The following is a 19,267-nucleotide window of genomic DNA, read 5'->3' as shown; positions in this document are numbered from 1 at the left end:
CATACCATGGTGGCTTTAGAATGTAAGTTTTCAAATTAGAATGTTTGATAATAAGCTTCAAGTTCACAATTATTGAGTGGCAGTGATCCAGCTACTACCTGCATGTGTAACACAGTGAACTTCTTTTTGATGCCAATGAACTATGAACTCCTTTCTAATGCCATTGATTGCTTGTTTATAAAAGATCACAAGTTAACGTTTATGATTGTAGGTTTTGGATATAAAAGTGGATTGTTTTGGTTGGCATGAAATATGAAACTACTACTACTGCAGTGGCTTGTAAACAATTAAAAGCACTTATGTGCGCCATTTGGACATAAATCTATTGTCCTAAATATGGCTTATTTAGATGTTCATGTTATTCTGTTTTATGTTCTTTTTTTAAATGTATGTCATTTTGTCAGATAAACCTGTTTTCGACTTAGCCTGTCTATTCTTTTAATTTCTCAGTTACGTTCGTTTTGCAGTGAAAAATAAATTCGCATGGTGTCAGTGCACACCAAAAATACGGACCTGACGTGGCATCGTGTGTTGGCAATTTCATTCGCTCTCTCCATCAGTTCGTTAACAACGCCGTGGACATTGCCTTCACACTCGCCAAGAGCTACTTGCTTCGTATCGTAAGGATTTTCTGACATAAATCATGATTTTTATGGTCAGCGCTTAACTTTGTAATGGGTCAACATTTTAGAGTGGAACATCTTTAAACGCCGTTTTAATTTCCTGCAAAATGCAACAAAGGGCGCGTTCGTCATGGCGCCGCGGACTTCTGTTAATGGCACTGGGAACGCTGCTTTGGAGAGAGGTATGCGCACAAATACGATATTCTCTTTCTGAGGAGCAAAAAGAAGGATCTGTGGTCGGAAACCTTGCGAAGGATTTAGGTCTCGATACCAGAACGTTAAAGGAGAGAGGATTTCGGATCGTTTCAACCTCGGGCGACTCGCTGTTCACGGTAAATCAGAATGACGGGATTTTAAGTGTAAATGGGAAATAGATCGCGAGGAGGTGTGCGAGAGAAGCGGCTCGTGTGTCATCAATCTAAAAATCGCACTAGAAAACCCTTTAGAGATTCACTACGTCTCGATTGAAATCGTGGACATCAATGATCATGCTCCGAGATTCCCGGAGAAAGAAAAGCGATTGGAAATATCGGAATCTGCCTTACCTGGAGCTCGGTATCAGTTACTGGCGGCGCGGGATCCCGATGGCGGAATGAACTCTGTTCAACAATATAAACTCAGTCATAATGACAATTTCCGCATAGAGGTTAAAGATCGCGGAGAAGATCGCAAAATGCCCTTTTTAATTCTTCAAAAGCCTTTGGATAGAGAAACAAGCCGTAGACACAAGCTAGTCCTCACTGCGCTTGATGGAGGGCGACCCCCAAAGTCTGGAACAATGGATATAATAGTTGAAGTTTTGGATGTTAATGACAATATGCCAGTTTTCATACAAGAAGTTTACTCTGTAACGCTTCAAGAAAATGTCCCTGTGGGCACAACTGTTTTACAGGTTAATGCTACTGATATGGATGATGGTCCAAATGGAGATATTTTTTATTCGTTTGGTAAGGATATAGACACTAGGCTTACACAACTTTTTGATTTAAACTCCAATACTGGAGAAATGACTGTGATCGGCCCAATAGATTTTGAAGTGATGAATAACTTTGAAATTGATATCCAAGCATCAGATAAAGGACCTGTTCCTCTCACATCAGATAAGAGTATAACCATAAAAATCGTTGATGTAAATGACAATGTGCCTGAGATAGAAGTCACATCATTTTCAAGTGCAGTGGCTGAAGACTCTAAAATTGGAACAACAGTGGCTTTAATCAGCCTCAGTGATTTGGACTCTGGTGTAAATGGGAAAGTGTTGTGCTACATAACTGAAGAAGTACCTTTCAGACTAACTGCATCATCCCAAGATAACATTTACGCACTGGTTACAGCCTCATCTCTTGATAGAGAAACTGTGCCTCGCTATGACATCACGTTAGTAGCCAAAGATGCTGGGCAGCCACCTCTGTCTTCAATTAAAACTATAACTGTGCAGATATCGGATGTAAATGACAATAGTCCAGCATTTTCACTTTCACCCTATGCATTTTATGTGATGGAAAACAATATACCAGGAAAATCTTTGTTTTCTGTGTTTGCTTCTGATCATGACTTAGATGAAAATGCTGTTGTACACTATAACATTTGGAGAGACCCTGGAGAGGATACCAAATATGCCTCTTTCATTAATATTAACTCTGAAAATGGGGAGGTTTATGCACTAAAGAGCTTTGACTTTGAAACTGTTAAAACGTTCCAGTTCCAAGTTGTTGCTACAGACTCTGGCACTCCGTCTCTGAGCAGTAACGTGACAGTGAACGTGTTTATTCTGGATCAGAACGACAATGTTCCAGTGATCTTATATCCAGTCAGCGCTAACGGTTCTGCTGAGGGTGTGGAAGAGGTTCCTCGTAATGTGAACGCAGGTCATTTGGTGACTAAAGTCAGAGCCTATGATGCAGATATAGGATACAACGGCTGGTTATTATTTTCACTGCAGGAAGTTAGTGACCACAGTCTCTTTGGTTTGGACCGCTATACAGGACAGATAAGGACCCTTCGCTCATTCACAGAAACAGACGAGGCCCAGCATAAACTGCTCATACTGGTCAAAGACAATGGGAACGTTTCTCTCTCAGCGACAGCGACTGTGATTGTCAAAGTTGTGGAGCCCAAAGAGGCTTTTGCAGCTTCTGATGTGAAAAACCCAGTAAAAGACGAGGAGGAAAACAACGTGACATTTTATTTGATGATCACTTTGGGCTCGGTTTCAGTGCTTTTTGTCATCAGCATCATCGTGTTGATTGTAATGCAGTGCTCTAAATCGACAGACTATTCGTCCAAGTATTTACAGGATACAAATTACGACGGGACTCTGTGTCACAGCATCCAGTACAGATCTGGAGACAAACGGTACATGTTAGTTGGACCCAGAATGAGTATCGGCTCTACTATAGTCCCGGGCAGTAATGGAAATACTCTAGTGATCCCAGATCGCAGGAGGAGATGTTCTGGAGAGGTAAAATTGTGATCTCTAATGGATTTTGTGTTTCTTTATATTGTTTGGCCTAAAATGTCCTCTCTTCACCATCTTAAATACATTCAAAATAAACATATGCAGTAATTGTTCATGTCCTAGAAAGAGAAGCTGATCTCTAATATAAAAGTGTTCAACAGACTGAAGGACCCTGAATCTGAAGTTTCAGACCTAGGGACTGAACATATGTATGTGTTTATGTATAATTTGTATATATGTGATGTTGTGTTAGTTATTTTTTTGATAATGTTTTTCAAAGTATTTCATCTTCCATTTTTAAATTTCTGAAAATCTCTCTCTCTCTCTCTCTCTCTCTCTCTCTCTCAAAAAGTTTGTTTTTGTGAATTGTGGGGATAGGCATAATGGTTTTTATACTGTACAAACCGTATTTTCTGTCGCCCTACACCAACCCTACACCTAAGCCTACCCCTTACAGGAAACTTGAAAAAAATGTCCTCATAAGTCACCTTCTCCTTGTAATACCTATGTCATACCCATGTCATTATACAAATTTGTGTCCTCATATATCACAAAAACGCACTCACACTCACTCACTTATTATACTTATTATATTATACTCACTTGTAGCATTTATTTCCCCTGACCTTATCTGTATTTGTGAATTTTGTTTATCTGTTGTCAGTCTCATTCGCATATGCTTGCCGATTTGATGACAAATTCTGTCATCATTAACGTTCCATCACACTGCACATTCTGATTCCCATTCATTCTCTGTCTGGTATCCATAGCAACACACGCCTTACCCTGAGAAAAGGAAACATGAACAGGAAATGGAGACAAACAGAGAGAGATTAACAGAATACATTGGTTGGTCAGCTTGCTGGGTTTTAAACAACTGGGTTTATTACATGAAATAGATTTAGATGGAGAAGTTGATAGTGTAATTTAGTCAGCAGATGGTGTCAACAGATTCATCCCCCTGTGAAGAGGACACACAGAGTCATGTGTTTGATTGTGGGAGGCAGTCTCAGTTGCATGTTCTCTCAGTGTGTGTGTAGTGGGTTGTGCTGTTGTACTTGTCTGAGGTTAATAAGATTGTGTAAATAAACATCATACTAATGAGGTTGCTCATTTTAATGTAGCACTCCGATGACAGCAGATTTTTTTTTTTTTAATCTATTGGAGAGTTTATTTATGTGATGCACACCTCAGGCTGTTACTCGAGCATATTTTAGTCCATCAAGCAGACAGGATTGGCCTTATTCCATGTTGCTGAACACACACAGCGCTCCCTCAGCCACAGAGCTTTCATCTATCTTCTTAAGGTTTTTTTTTCTATTCTATCTTCCCTCAATCTCCTTATCTTTTTTGTTTCCCTTGTAATTTTCAGTTGTTGTCTGTCTGTCTGTCTGTCACAATATCTATCTGTCTGTCTGTCACAATGTCTATCTGTCTGTCTGTCACAATGTCTATCTATCTGTCTGTCACAATGTCTATCTATCTGTCTGTCACAATGTCTATCTATCTGTCTGTCTGTCCGTCTGTCTGTTTCCTATCTATCTATCTATCTATCTATCTATCTATCTATCTATCTATCTATCTATCTATCTATCTATCTGTATTATTATTACTATTAATATAGAAAAATTGTATACTATTACAGTAATTATTTTATCTAAATTAAATCAGTATTTTATATAGAATGTTGGGATGAGTCAGGTTTTTAAATGCTCTTTGTTGGGATGATGAAATCCACTGTCCTACTGCGCAGAGAGTACTGAACTGCAGGTCTAATCAGATATTGCAGAGATCAGCAGAATATTGAGTCTGGTCCAGCAAAAACACACACACTGATCATAGACCAGCCCAGCTAGGGTGCTGCTCAGCATCTCATTAAGTTGCTGCAGCATCTGCTATTTGAAGTCTTTGTTCCGTGTCTAATAAAAACCTTGGATTTTATAACAGTGGAAAGCTATTCAGGCAGTCTCTGTTATAAACACTCATCTTTGGTTCAGATTTCAGTTAAATTCTGTTTAATTATTAGCATTGCAATTGAGTTATCAATGCTCTGATATCCAGCCTGTACAAAATAACTGTGAAAATAATTTCACAATATTAGATTATGTAAATATTTTTAATTTCTATAAAAGAATCATAGGCAGACATTAAGACCTTTTTTGCCCACCCCAGTTGCTATGGTAACAGCAGAGCTAGAACACTTTCTTTGTTTACTGATTCCAGTTGCTTGGGTAACAGAAAGGCCTTTTGCAGCTCATTGGGAGTAACTATTTATTTATTTATTTATTACAATTACATTTAAAGTGAAACAATTAAGCTTAGCTTGTTTATTTTTCTGTTAGCTTAACATTCTGCTAAGTGTTGTTTTGTTGTTACCTGTATGTGATTTGGATCTAAGCTCTGTTTTGCTGCCTGTGTTTTATCTTCTTGATGCATATTCATGGTCATATAATTGATGCATGTTATTTTAAGGAAAAACAGATTGTTTTTGTAATCTTTCAAATATAAAAACTTGCTTTGTCCTCTAAAACTACTGTTTTTTTTAAAAAACACATAATTCATCTTGTTTGTTCTGTCAGACACTAAATTGTGTGTTGCCCTAATCATCTTTCTTAACCTATGTTGGTAAATGTTTTTTTTTTTTTTTCAAATATGTATGATACTTGGAAAGGACTGTGTTGGAATAGTTATACCGGATACAGTTTCTTTAGTAATGCATCAGCATTCCACATTCACAATTTAGAGAGTTTACACTCGAATTATCTTTTTTTTTTTTTTTCAGAACTGTTTATTTTGACAGATCTTCCAGGATCCAAATCAGCTGGCATCTCACTGTCTTAATTCAGAACAGAACAGAAAGTCTTTTGCACATGAGAGATTATTTTAATGTCTGTTTACCAGGTCAGGTCCGACCACAGACATATGTTGTTATAGCTCTGGTAGGTCAATGCAGATGAGCTTTAAGGCAACTGCAACACACTACAGGTTGGTAGAACACAAAATGTACTGTGCAGATGTAAATGTACAAAAGACTTGAGCAGGAAACACAACAATGGCATAACAGGGCAGGGCAGACAGCTCTGTGAAAGTATGTGCATGAGAGCAGGTCAGGTCCATTTTGCAGTGGTTCAGTACTTTAGTGGGTCACATCAGTTCTGCTTTTGGTTCATGTGATTATAAGTAGCTCTGTCCTCTATATCTCTGTCTGCAGCTGGTCTCAAGTGTATCTCTCTCATTTATATAATCTTTGGCTTTAAGTCTTCTGAGCTCTGTCTCTCCTAATGGTCATAGAAACGGTCATGTCGGCTTTAGTAGTGTGTTTAATTTAAATGATGAATATTATTATTAGATGCATTGGTCTGTAATGATATGTATAAAGCCTGTATTGTCTGTCTTTGTTCATTTAGTAGTATTAGCATACTTTATATAGTATATACTCCAGCATACTCTTGTTTATTTCTGCAAGTGTGTGTGTCAGATGCTTTAAATGACAAATAGTAGTACGTTATATTGTCACATGACCTCTTCACATTACATGTTTATGACTGCCAGTGTTGCTCTGTTACTATCTAGCTGTTTTGCATTTGAATATAGATGTGTATAAAAATGTCTTAGGGACTTTAGACAGTTGATATCACTTCAGGTTAATTTAAGTGTATTGTAGGATACATTTTTCCATGCATTGTGCTCTGATTGCATACGCATTGAAAAATGCTGTAGGTCATCCAGATACCGCATGCATATACAGTATATAAGCAAAATAACATCCTGTGTACAGTATTCATACTATATACTGCATAAAGAGTTAGCATGCTATTCCAAACACATAACTTGATGACTGTAACATAGATGATTCTGACACAGTTTTAAAGCTTCAGTTTGTGATTGCTGGAGCGCTATAAAGCCCAACAAGATATCTATTTGGCTGAAAGCAGAGCTGTGTGCTGAATGTGGGTGGAGTCAGGGATATGAGTGCTATTTTTAGAAGGTCTGTGCTGCTTGTCTTTATATGTGAGATTTTTATTTGCAAGTATTATGATGTGTAAATCCCCAATTAAATTAGGGTAAAACCATGCTGCAGGGAACAAGTGTTTCTCTTATGGTATCCATGTTTCTAGGCATATTTATAGATGGTCTCTGGAGTCCTGAGCTGTTAGGTCATACCTCCCCTGTGGTCTCTGTACTGCTTGGCATTCTGGGTAATATTTAATCATATGAAAAATTAAATGTTTTGCAAGTCAGCCTTTTGCCAGAGTTCTTGCTTCCCCTGAAAACAGTTTTAGAGGTCTGTTCTATGTCATTTAAACTTGAGAGCAACAAAGAAACATGTATTAATGTGAAAATACAGAGCAGAATGCGCAGAAAAAAATCCAGTCAAAGAAGAACATGGTTTTACGGGCTGTTTAAGGTTAACTGATCTAATTTTGTGTCTTTGGAAAACAGTGATCTGTGACATTGTATTTTGTTGGATAATAAGGTTTGTGCGTGCGTGTGTGTGTGTGTGTCTATTTGTTAATGATGGAATTTATAGTTTTTATTATGAAGTAAAAAAATAAAATTATACCCTAGAGGTAAGATGGACCCCCAGAATTTGCAAGGAAGTGTAATGTTGTTACTAGTGATGTTATTGTTCTGTTTAATATGTATTGTAATTAATGTGGTTATTGTTCAATAATTCCATGAATTATATGTACATTTCGGACACAATTTTAAATAGAATAGTTGATAGTATTTTACATTAACGACACTTTGGAAATATATAAATATTAATAAGAATATCAAAAGTCATTTATACATTTTGTAAAAGTTTACATTGCCCTGAAATCATTTACGTTTTGTGAAATGACAAAGCAAGTGTTTCTGTTTATTTCCCTTATTACACATTAGCTGATGCATCTGCATCCTGCACCCCCATACAGGAATCTGAAATCTGTTCATGTATCGATTTCACAGATATACGTTTATGTCAGCTACTTGCACATATATGCAACATGTATTTCAAAATATTAAAAAAAATGTCTGTTTCCAAATATGTAGGCTTGACATACAGTATATTTTCCCAAATGCACATTTCACACACACATACATACATATACATATATATATATATATATATATATATATATATATATATATATATATATATATAATATAGCCTAAAGCATACATGTTCCTATATGGGTAAAGGATGTTTATTTTTTTGTGTTTATAACAAATATATGTACATATATTTAAATTAAACAAATTTCAAATATTTAGGAAATAAAAGTTGAAATATAAATTGCAAATAAACACAGAACAGTGGTTATGTTTCAGTTTTTAATTAATTATTCAGTATTACAATACAGTATTAGTTCAGTTCATACAGTGCAGTACAATACAGTTTGAGATACGTTAATATTATTAGAAAAATATAGACAAATATCATTTAGTCACCCTCAAGTTGTTCCAAACCTGTATAAATTTATCCCGCTGAACGCAAAGGGTATTTTGAAAAATGTTTGTAATCAAACAGTTGTAGGCCATCACTGACTGGAAAAAAAAAAAACTACGGATGTAAATTTTGCCACAGAAAACCAAAACCAGGTCAAAATCAGACTTCTAAATGAATGATACTCAAACTGATCACAAACTGATCCACATCTACAAATATCAAGAGATAAATTTTAATTTTACATAAATTTTGTATTTTGATGAACTGCAGTTTTCTAAAAATTTAAATTCTGTTATCAGTTACTCACTCTCCAAACACTTAAGACTTTTGTTTCTCTTTAAAATGCAAATGAAGATATTTTTATCCTCAAACCTGAGAGTTTTCTGTCTCTCCATGAAAGTCCAAGCAACAAAAACTAACAAAGATCCTAAAAGGTTATAAAAGTAATTTAATCCAAGTCTTGTGAGGCAATATGATTGTCTCAATATGATTGATTATTATATATATATATATATATATATATATATATATATATATATATATATATATATATATATATATATATATATATATATATATATATATATATATTCAATTAAAATATTAGTTATACAACACTTTTATGGTCTTTTTGGTTGTTCAAAGTTTTGGCTGCATGTACTTCAGCTGGAGGGACAGAAAACTCTCCTCTCAGGTTTCATTAAAAATATTTTAATTTGGGTTTTGGATATAACTTAAGGGTGAGTTAACTTAAAGATGACAGAATTTTAATTTCTGGGTGAACTATCCCTTTAACATGAGTGGTGCTGTCAATTATTCAAGACTAACTATGCAGATTCTTCAAAACCCAGACACATCCCTCAGCAGAGACACAGGAAGGGCATGAAGAACAGTGATATTCCTGTTATAATGATAAAAACAGTGAAGTAACAGTGAGAGTGAAGTAAACAATAAACACATTAAAAAAACAAACAAACATGATTTTAAACAATTCAATTAATCATACATACTGTACATCAGGGTTTCTCAATTCTGGTTGGGACACATGTTGTTACAGTTTGATCCCCCCCTAAAAAATCTAAGTGTAAAAATATCAATGCTGACAGATCTAATGATTGAATCTGCAATTAGTGGAGAGAAGAGATCCAGTCTGGAGATGAGCAGGAACAGCTGATTTGAATGGCACACATGGGGATCCAGATTTTTAGTTTGTTCATTTGTTTTTAATATTCAACAGGCAAAGTTCTTCTCTATCTAAATGCAAAAATGAAAAATGTTCATGTTCATGTTCATATATATATATATATATATATATATATATATATATATATATATATATATATAGGTCAGTGGCCCTTGGCTTGGTATTGTTGGCAGAATTCGGCCCTCAGCAAAAACTCGTTGAGGAACCCTGCTTTACATACATACACAAATACCCTAATTTAGCCTAAAAAATAGACATAATATCAAAGAGCAACGCTATGTAAGTTACGTACAGACATACGACACTATGTATGCTTCCACAAAGATTTGATGTGCTTTACACGCTTATGTACTAATGAATCAAATGCCATATTGTCCTTCAGTTCATTTATATTCTAAGTTCTAAATTGATTAACTTATTAACTTATTATGATTAATTGATTAACGCAGTACTCTCTCTCATAAACAACACTTCATGTCAAAACTATTATGTAGGCTGACGCTCTTGAAGATAAGTTCATTGAGCAGGAGCTGGTGATGAAAATCTCAATATTCAAATTGAGCAAAAGAGTTTCTGTAGCAAAACCATTTAAGCAAGTGGACTGAAGTTTAAAAGAAAAATCAACTTCAAGTGCAAATGGACGCAGTATATAGCCAAATAGTAGCCTGTACATGGTATATATTATAAAATAAACATATTTAAAATATATTAACAATTGTAATATTGGCAACACTCTAAATTTAAAACTGAATCTTTATTTTGCATGTGCTTTATATTAGTCAATATATAAAAATAAATGTTCTTCTTTAAAGCACTACTAAATTATTTAAAATGCACATTTAAGTAGCTTAGATATCATTACAAAATGCATTTTTAAAAAAGTGCAATTAAGTGTTAAGAAACAGTAATGAAAGTATATTATTTTAAGTAGGCCTATATTTAAGTGGCCTTTCATTTTAATAGGCTACTATATTATCTGCAAGTACGCTTTTTAAAATTGTTTAAAAAGTAACTTTAAAAAACATGTTATCCACATGTTTGTACATATACTTGATCATATATGTCTCCAGCAAACATCTGAATTACAAATATGTGCAAATATCTTCACATAAATTAACTATTGTTTTATATACTGTATATACTGTATTTCCATATGGGCTAGCTCAAATCCAAATATGTTACAATTAAAAAAGCAACTTGTTTCCTTTTCTTTGGCTTTCAGAAAATGATGATGAAATGATTACATTTTCAAAGTTTTCTTTAAAAGCTCAGAAATATATTTAGTTCTATTCATGATGATAGCGAGAGAGAGACTTGATGTGAAAGCGTGGAGGAGGAGGAACAGTGACTCATCTCCACTTTTGTGTGAGTGTGTGTGTGTGTGTGCTAAGAGCAGGTTCATATGTGTGTTCTTCAGAGACAGCAGCCATTTTGAAAGTATTCATAGAACAACAAGATATGCTTTTATTAAAGGAGATACAACCTCAGCGTCTGTATCATGGTCTATTTTTCTGTAGCAAACAGAAAATGTTAAAGATTAGCTAACAGGCAGTCAATGTGTTATATGACAAGCTGTTTCCACGCAAAAGCAATTATCCTACATTCACTTCCATTCAAACAGGATCCTTCTGTATGTATGTTGTGTGTTTTTTTTTTTTGTTTTTTTTTAAATTGGGGGGATTGCTGCCCTGAGGGAGGGGCTTTGGAGCAAATACCCCAAGAAACAACACACATCCACTGTGTCATGTGAATTGTATGCTTGTGAACATGCATCTGCATGCATGAGTGCACACAACTAGATTTAGACTCATACTGTAAATTCTTAATGCACAAAGAAAGAATTAGAAGGAAACTCAGAAAAAAACACACACAGAAAATAGTGGAGAGAAAGTGAAAGTAACAATGATGTTTATTTCTAATGTTTATTATTCTTCCTGATAAAGTAACCAGCCAACTGTCGTGCAATAATGTATTCGCCAAAGCAATTTTACTCTCATTTGGCGCTTACCCAGTGTTAATCTTAGATGCTGCATACAAATGAAGAACATGTAAAAATGGCAGCCAGTGCTGTTTGCGTGGTCATCTGAGTATGTATGTTTTGTGAGTGGCAAAGACATTTGGACAGTGACTCACTCATGCATGTCAAATACAAGCCTTATGTGTGTGTGGGTGTGTATCAGTGATTTAAGCAGCAGGGACATCATGGACACCATGTTCCATGCACACGAGGATCATTGTGCATCTCATGCGTTTGTGCTAATGTAAGATAATGTAATGTGTAAACATTATGTATAAAACTGGGCATATGCGCACTTTTGTGATTTATAACATGAACTTTGCACAGGCTCTGATGTGTGTATTTTTATGTACTTGTGTGCTTGTTTGAAATCTGCCAAATCTTGTGTGAAGGCATACTTTCGAGGTAAAATATTTGCAAAGGTTTATACACAGTTGTAGTGATTTGTGTTTTCTCTATAAATGCTTTACAATACAGAGAAATCTGATGGTCTTCTCTGTAGATTTCCAGCCAGTGTTTCTGTTATCACAGTTTTTATTCTCTAGCAGAGTGACTTCTCCAGTGAGAGTTGTTCTTTTGGGGATTTCATAGAAGCTTTTAATGTCGCTGTGAATTTAAGAGCATGTTTGAGTCCGAACAGCATCCTTGCATCCCTCACACATGAACACACACACACACACACAGACATTTGCCTGGAAGATGTAGGCCAGCATGATGTGAATAATTTAGTCTGTTCACTGACTGCAGCTTAAATATGGCTGAATTCTCTCTCTCTCTCTCCTTTCTTTTTTTAAAAAGAGGTTTTGTGTGGATAACCTTGCAAGCTGCATCTCTTTATTTATTTAGTAGCATTTCTTTAATTGTTCTGTTTGTTTTGTATTAATAGTTTTTGTTTTTACTGTCTAGAATTAAGAGGTTGCATTAATACATATATCAATACATAATTTTATTATAATTCATTTATTTAATATGTCTATTGATTGATTTGTACTTTTGCATTTAATACAATTTTAGTTTTGGTAAATGGTTAAAAATACAGTTTATTTGTTTGAATCTGCATTTAAATGTCTTTTTTGTACATCCTGACAGAATTTGCTGACTTTGTTTTCTGCACTGATTTTAATGGAAAATCTATGGAATTCTACTGCATGAATTTAAATGTAGTGAAATGGCTTAAACAGCTGACAGTATACTTTTATGTCCATATTGGCCTGGTTATACATAATGTTTCTTCAGTTGCAGCAACCGTGTTTGTTGGTTGTTTCTAGTTTTGAGAATAATGGCGGTTGGCATGCAGGTGCGGGGAATTAGCATGGTTTTTCTGTGTGTCTGCTGCTCTCTGGACGTGTGTGTGTGTTCATTAGACTTGAGAGTGATTCCAGCCACATCCTTCTGCAGCTGCTCCCTCTGAAAGTGAGCAGTGTGTATATCAGCCGTGAAAGACATTCAGATTAGCTCAGGTTCTGAATTAGTGTCAGATTTGCTTTTGGCCATTATCTTTTCCTTCATCTTTTTTTCACTTTACTTCATTCTTTTTCATTTTATCACTCTGCTGTTCCTTCTCATTGTGCTCATTGTAATATTCATTATGTAGATCTAAACTCTCCACTCTGTGCGTGTGTGTGTGTGTGTGTGTGTGTGTGTGTGCATGCGCATTTTTGTGACAAATGAGGACATACATTTGTATAATGACAAGGGTATGACATAGGTATTACAAGGAGAAGATGACTTTTCAGGATATTACACCATGTCACCACTTTTCAGAACGCTTATAAATCACACAGAATGGAGTGTATTGAAAATCTGAAATAGCACAAAGTTTCCTGTAAGGGGTAGGGTTAGGTGTAGGGCAATAGCACATACAGTTTGTACAGTATAAAAACCATTATGCCTATGGGATGTCCCCAATGTTCCCTTTATTTTTTTTTCTTGCTGAGCAAAACTTTTCTCTATTGGGCAGACATTTCGGCCACCTGAGCAAAAACATTCTTTATACCAGACCTGTACAGCGTGCGCACAAAAAAAAAGTGTGTAACTTTTAACTTTAATGTGCTATTTATATTTGATTTGACCCTTGATGTAACTAAATGATGCACATTTTAGGTTATCTGAGAAAACATTTTTACAGTACAATACATGCCGTTCAAAGTTTGGGTGATAGTAAAGACTTATATTGTTAGAAGATATTTATGTTTTTAATTAATGCTGTTCTTTTTAACTTTTTATTAGCCTAATCAAAGAATCAAAGAAAAAAGGTTCCAAAAAATATTAAGCAGCACGTTTCAACACTGATAATAAATCAGAATATTAGAATGATTTCTGAAAGATCATGTGACACTGAAGACTGGAGTAATGATGCTGAAAATTGGGGGGGGGGTTCTGCATTTTGATCAAATAAATACATGAGCATAAGTGACTCCATTAAAAAAAACAAGGTCAATTATTTATTAGGTTTATAATATAGGCCTAACATGATATAATATAATATCAAAACAACTTAAGCATTTAAACTGATAGAAGAGAATAGAAAACAAACTGAAGCATTTAAACTGAGATCTGTAAGTTAAATAGCCTACTAAAAAAAAAAAAAAAAATGTGAACGTGAATTCTTCTATAGCTGTCTAAACATCCCTAAAGTACAGTTTGCACAATACACCTGTGTGTGACTGTAAATGTCTCAGAGTTTTGTTACCGTTCTGTGCCCATCATCTGCTATTTCCAGCACTTAATCAAGCCACTCTTCTTTAATACATGAGGACGTTTTATTTCACATGTCATTGCGTTTGCGTTGGCTCTCGATTTGAGCTACTTCGTCCGCAACCATTGAAGTATTCGGTTTCTACAGCGACTCATTTGGCGCACGTCATTCTCTTTCTATGAAACCTGTAAACCGCATTCACCGGTTCTAACTCTATAGCAGTTTACCCGAGCATTGCAATTATTTTGCTGTACTAGAATACAATCAAATGGCTTTCCCAACTAATTTTTGCGTTTGCGTGGCACATTATTTATCTGCGCGGCTGCGCGCGCAGCTTAGAACGAACATTGGATGTCCCCACTTTTCACAAAAACAAACGTGTGTGTGTGTGAGAGAGAGTCACACAGATGTAACTGCATATCAGTTTAATTCTGTATACACCAATTATTTATTAGTTGTGGCCTAATGGTTTGAGAATCGTACTTGTATCCCAAAGGTTGAGGGTTCGAGTCTCAGGTCCGGCAGGAATTGTAGGTGGCGGGAGTGAATACCACGAATGAGGTGAGACCTTTTAGCAAGGCACTGAACCTCCAAACTACTCCCTGGCGCCGCAGCAATATGGGCTGTCCACTGATCTGGGTGTGTGTTGACGGTGTGTGTGTTCACTGCCGTGTGTGCACTTGGATGGGTTAAATGCAGAGCACAAATTCTGAGTATGGGTCACCATACTTGGCCACACTTCACTTCACTTATTTTTTCATAGAATGTTTGAATGTTTTAGTGTGATGTTAATTTTTTTATTAATTTTTTTTTTAAAGTGTTATGCCTCAATTTTATGAAATTTTGCCTCAGTCTCTCTCACTCTCTCTGTCCTTCCTAATAATTAGAATATGAATGCAGATGATATGCATGCAATGGTTTATTATTTGTATCTGTTTGTGTGATTACTGATTACCTTCAGTAAAGGTCACTGATCATCAAACTCACTGGTAATGACAATGCAAGTATAGATAGCATAAATATAAATAAATAGTATAATGCTACTAGCAATTTGTGATGGTACTATCTTTGTCAATGCCAGTGAGTTTGATGGTCAGTGACCTTTACTAAAGGTAATCAGAGCATCGGCTGTAATGTGGGCTTGTAGCTGAGGTTGACAGTGAGGTTAAGTCACCATTCTGCCTGTAGGTTCAGCAGGACGATTTCCCCCCCCTGTATGATTAGTTTTGCGTGCAAAGGTTTGAAAGCACTGACCAGGTCTGCAGACCATTGGGGATCTGCAAATGATTTATAAAATAAATGGTTGTCAGGACATTTCTGGTTATTATAAATGTACATTAACTGATAATCTGATGAGTCTATAAAGGCTGAAAATGTCTGGTCTAAAATGTCTCATACTCACTGTAGTTTTTGTGTTTTCTGTTAAACATGAATAAACTGCAGTAAACACTGTAGCAATGCAATTTTAAACATTATCAACATAACAGAAAAGCATTTCATCCATCCTGTCAGTTAATAATGAACACTGATGTGACAAATTGTGTTTAGCGTGCTTGAACTGTCATTAGGGAATATGCAAGTTAGCTGTGACCTTGCGCTCTTCAGAATCACTCTGCCACACCATAAATATCGATATTTTCAGAATCGCTTTGGAGAGAGTCTTTATGGCTGAGTCTGAATCATGCATTGTGTAGCTCAGGTGTTTTGAGGTTAATCTGGTCCAACACACTTGCCGTGCTCCCGGTGGTGTTGATGTGTGCTGTTGTATTAGGCCTGTCAGCATAACCAGGGAGACGGTAATCCAACTACAAGCTTTCTAATGGGATTACAGAGGAAAGTCATCAGCTTTACAGTGGTCTGAAGGGGGAAAGAACTTTACCCAGCATGCAAAAGACCTGCCATTCACACATGCAATATACACACATTTACAGAATCCATCGGGAGCCACTAAAAACTGTAACAATTAATGCTAGTTCATTTACTGACTGTCTAATTTGGTTCTCACACACTTCTTTTATCTTGTTTTCCTCTCACTCTTTCTCCACCTCTTAATCCCTGTTTAATTTCCCTTTATCTTTCTTTAATTCACTCCCTCACTAACCCCATTCTTTCATGATACTCTTCTTTTTTTCTCGTCCTTGTGACTGGTCCGCTCACTCTATTTCTCTTCTCCTTTTGCTGTTTTTGCTCCATTTTCATTGCTTCCTTTCGTCACACTGTTAATCATGTCTCTCGCTCACTGGCCTTGGATGTTTTGTTATTTTTACATGCATAGTTTAACTCTGAGAGGCACAGGCATTAATATTGATGATGCATTTGCTCTTTGCCTTTTAAAGGTTTTTTTTGTTTGTTTTTTTTGGTTACTGTCATGGATTATTGTTATAATGCATATTTGGTTTTTGGGCTGAAAACTGCACCAGTGGGTTTTCAAGTTTGCAGACTTTTCACATCTGCTGTATTTGTTTACAAAAACATACACATTTCAGCCTGGAAAGGCTTCTTGGAAAGTAAATATGTTTATATAAAGGTTTGGCATATTTAGAGCCTCGGTATTGATGCTTTGACCTTTTATAAATGACTTCACAGTAGTCTAGAAGTTTAAAACATCTATATGCTGATATCAGATACATTTATAAAATCTATAGAATCAGAATCAATAACTATATATATATATATATATATATATATATATATATATATATATATATATATATATATATATATATATATATATATATAATTTTTTTTAAAGACCAAAGAAATGTAATATGGTACAATACAGTAATATGGTACAATATTTACAGATGTGAAATACCAATGGTAAGTACACTAACTTAAGTACATGATGGCCACGTTGTTTGACTTGTGTTTAAGTTGGTATTACATGCATTTTAACCCATATTTAATCCACATACGATAAACAATTTTTGTATTTTTGCAACTGTAGGTTTCCTTCAGGGAAACTCCAAATGTCCATCAGTGTGTCTCAGCAAAGCTGGGCCTCTGACCGGATCTCACATCTGTTTGAGTTTGAAATGTGTGCACTGCAAGATAATGCTTTAACAAAAGTAAAGTACTAACCTCTGCTCTTTTCTCTTCTTCTCTTTTTTTATTGTGCTCTCCATGCATATGCTGTGTACCCAGAGCACACTCAAGGTAAGACCATGACAGTTTTATTTTTGAAGTAGATAGAAATATAGCTAAAGTGGTTTTAAAAGAATTAGGATATGAAGCTCTTGATAATGCATGAGACCAAGTGAAATTATTAAGTTTTGATGAGGAGAGTGAAAGATGATGTTCAGCTTGTGTGTGTGTGTGTGTGTGTGTGTGTGAGAGAGAGAGAAGGTTGAATATAGAACAGAACTTTTGGAACACTGGGTTCTGTTTCTGTCCACTTGAAATGTCCCATAAGCGTTCTTGCTGATGTCATTCTGCAGTACCCCAGCACACACGCCTGCAGCACTACTCTTATCTATCTATTCTCTCGTTAACCTTTGCATAGAAATCTGCACACCACTGTTTACACACAATCCACAGTCACACACACAAAAACAAAACCACTCTGAGGATGTACATAAATTATATTTTTGTGTGTGTGAATAATTAGGTCGCAGGCATAGGGAGCGGGTGGATTATATTTTCTGTGCAAGTTTTGCAGGTTAATGGATTATAGAGAGAATAGAGGTCAAATAGGTTTATCACAACAGCAGGTCACTAGATTCCTACAATGTGTGTGCGTTTACTTATATGATTATATGCTATAATTTGGTGACAACATTGGAAAAAATCAAAAATCAAATCTACAGAAGTCAGCATACAATAATGTATGATATTCTATGCCATCATTTTTCTCTCTTTCAGTCTCTGTATATACATGGACCTGTGTGTGACTACAAATGGATTCTGTGAAATCATTCCTAAATCTGAAACTATTTTATTAGAACTTGTATGAATACAACACACAATAACCAACTAAATAACACTATAATACTGCACAAATCATGTACGATATAATACATATTACAGCCTAGATTTGTAATATGTGTGTGCATGTGTGTTATCAGATTGCTCTGCCTTTGCTGAGTGGATTCTCTCCTGTCTTAACATTATGCCAGCTGCATTTTCATTTCCTCTGACATGGAGTGTGAGATAGAGGGGTGTGTGTGAGAGAGAGAGCCTTGGTTTCTTTGTTTCACAACTGACTCACAAATGAAAATCTCCACCTGGTGGCCGATCAGTGTAATGTTTTATTGTGTGTGTATTTAAATGTGTGTGCTTGCACTAGCTTTTGTATACAAAATACAAAACGTTGCCACCAGTTTACACTTTAGCAGTGTTTGTCAATAAGTGATTCATTCTTTCTGTTTCAATGTGTGTTAGTGTGTCAGAATTGATTTGGTTTAATAGGTGATGACCTATTTACAGCAGCTTTTGTGGGTGTGTGTGTGTGTGTGTGTGTGTGTGTGTGTGTGTGTGTTTGATTTATGTGTCATCTGTCCTTGTGAAACACCCTCTCCTCATTGCTGGTTTCTCTGAGGGTGTGGTGCGTACATCTGTGAACAAAACCAGGCGAAATGTAAATCAATACTCAGACCTCATTGGTCGATTATTCTCTTGAGAGTCTGATAGACATAAATCTGCTTCAATCACCACTCTCACTAGCAGAGCTGTGCACAGTAACACCTTGGCCAATCAAATAGCCAGGAGCATCAAACAGAGTGTGCTTAACCAATCAGGTAATGAAATAGCTGTTGCAGTGCGTGTCAGGAGCCAATCATACCTTTTGGTTAGTGTGAGCGGCCAGTGCATCGTTCAGCAAAAGCTGCTTCATCA

At 35.7% G+C, this 19,267-nt stretch overlaps 1 protein-coding gene and 1 pseudogene across 1 annotated transcript in view; both read left to right on the top strand.

Annotated features, from left to right (window-relative positions):
- Positions 1-19,267, top strand: part of LOC131553663 (protocadherin alpha-C2-like) — a 120,902-nt gene that overhangs the window by 14,928 nt on the left and 86,707 nt on the right. The window lies entirely within an intron of this gene.
- On the top strand, positions 25-3,533 carry LOC131553676 (protocadherin gamma-A11-like; annotated as a pseudogene).

Source organism: Onychostoma macrolepis, chromosome 14 (genome assembly GCF_012432095.1).
Source record: "Onychostoma macrolepis isolate SWU-2019 chromosome 14, ASM1243209v1, whole genome shotgun sequence".
Classification (NCBI taxonomy): Eukaryota; Metazoa; Chordata; class Actinopteri; order Cypriniformes; family Cyprinidae; genus Onychostoma; species Onychostoma macrolepis.
This window is presented reverse-complemented; position numbering and strand designations above follow the sequence as displayed.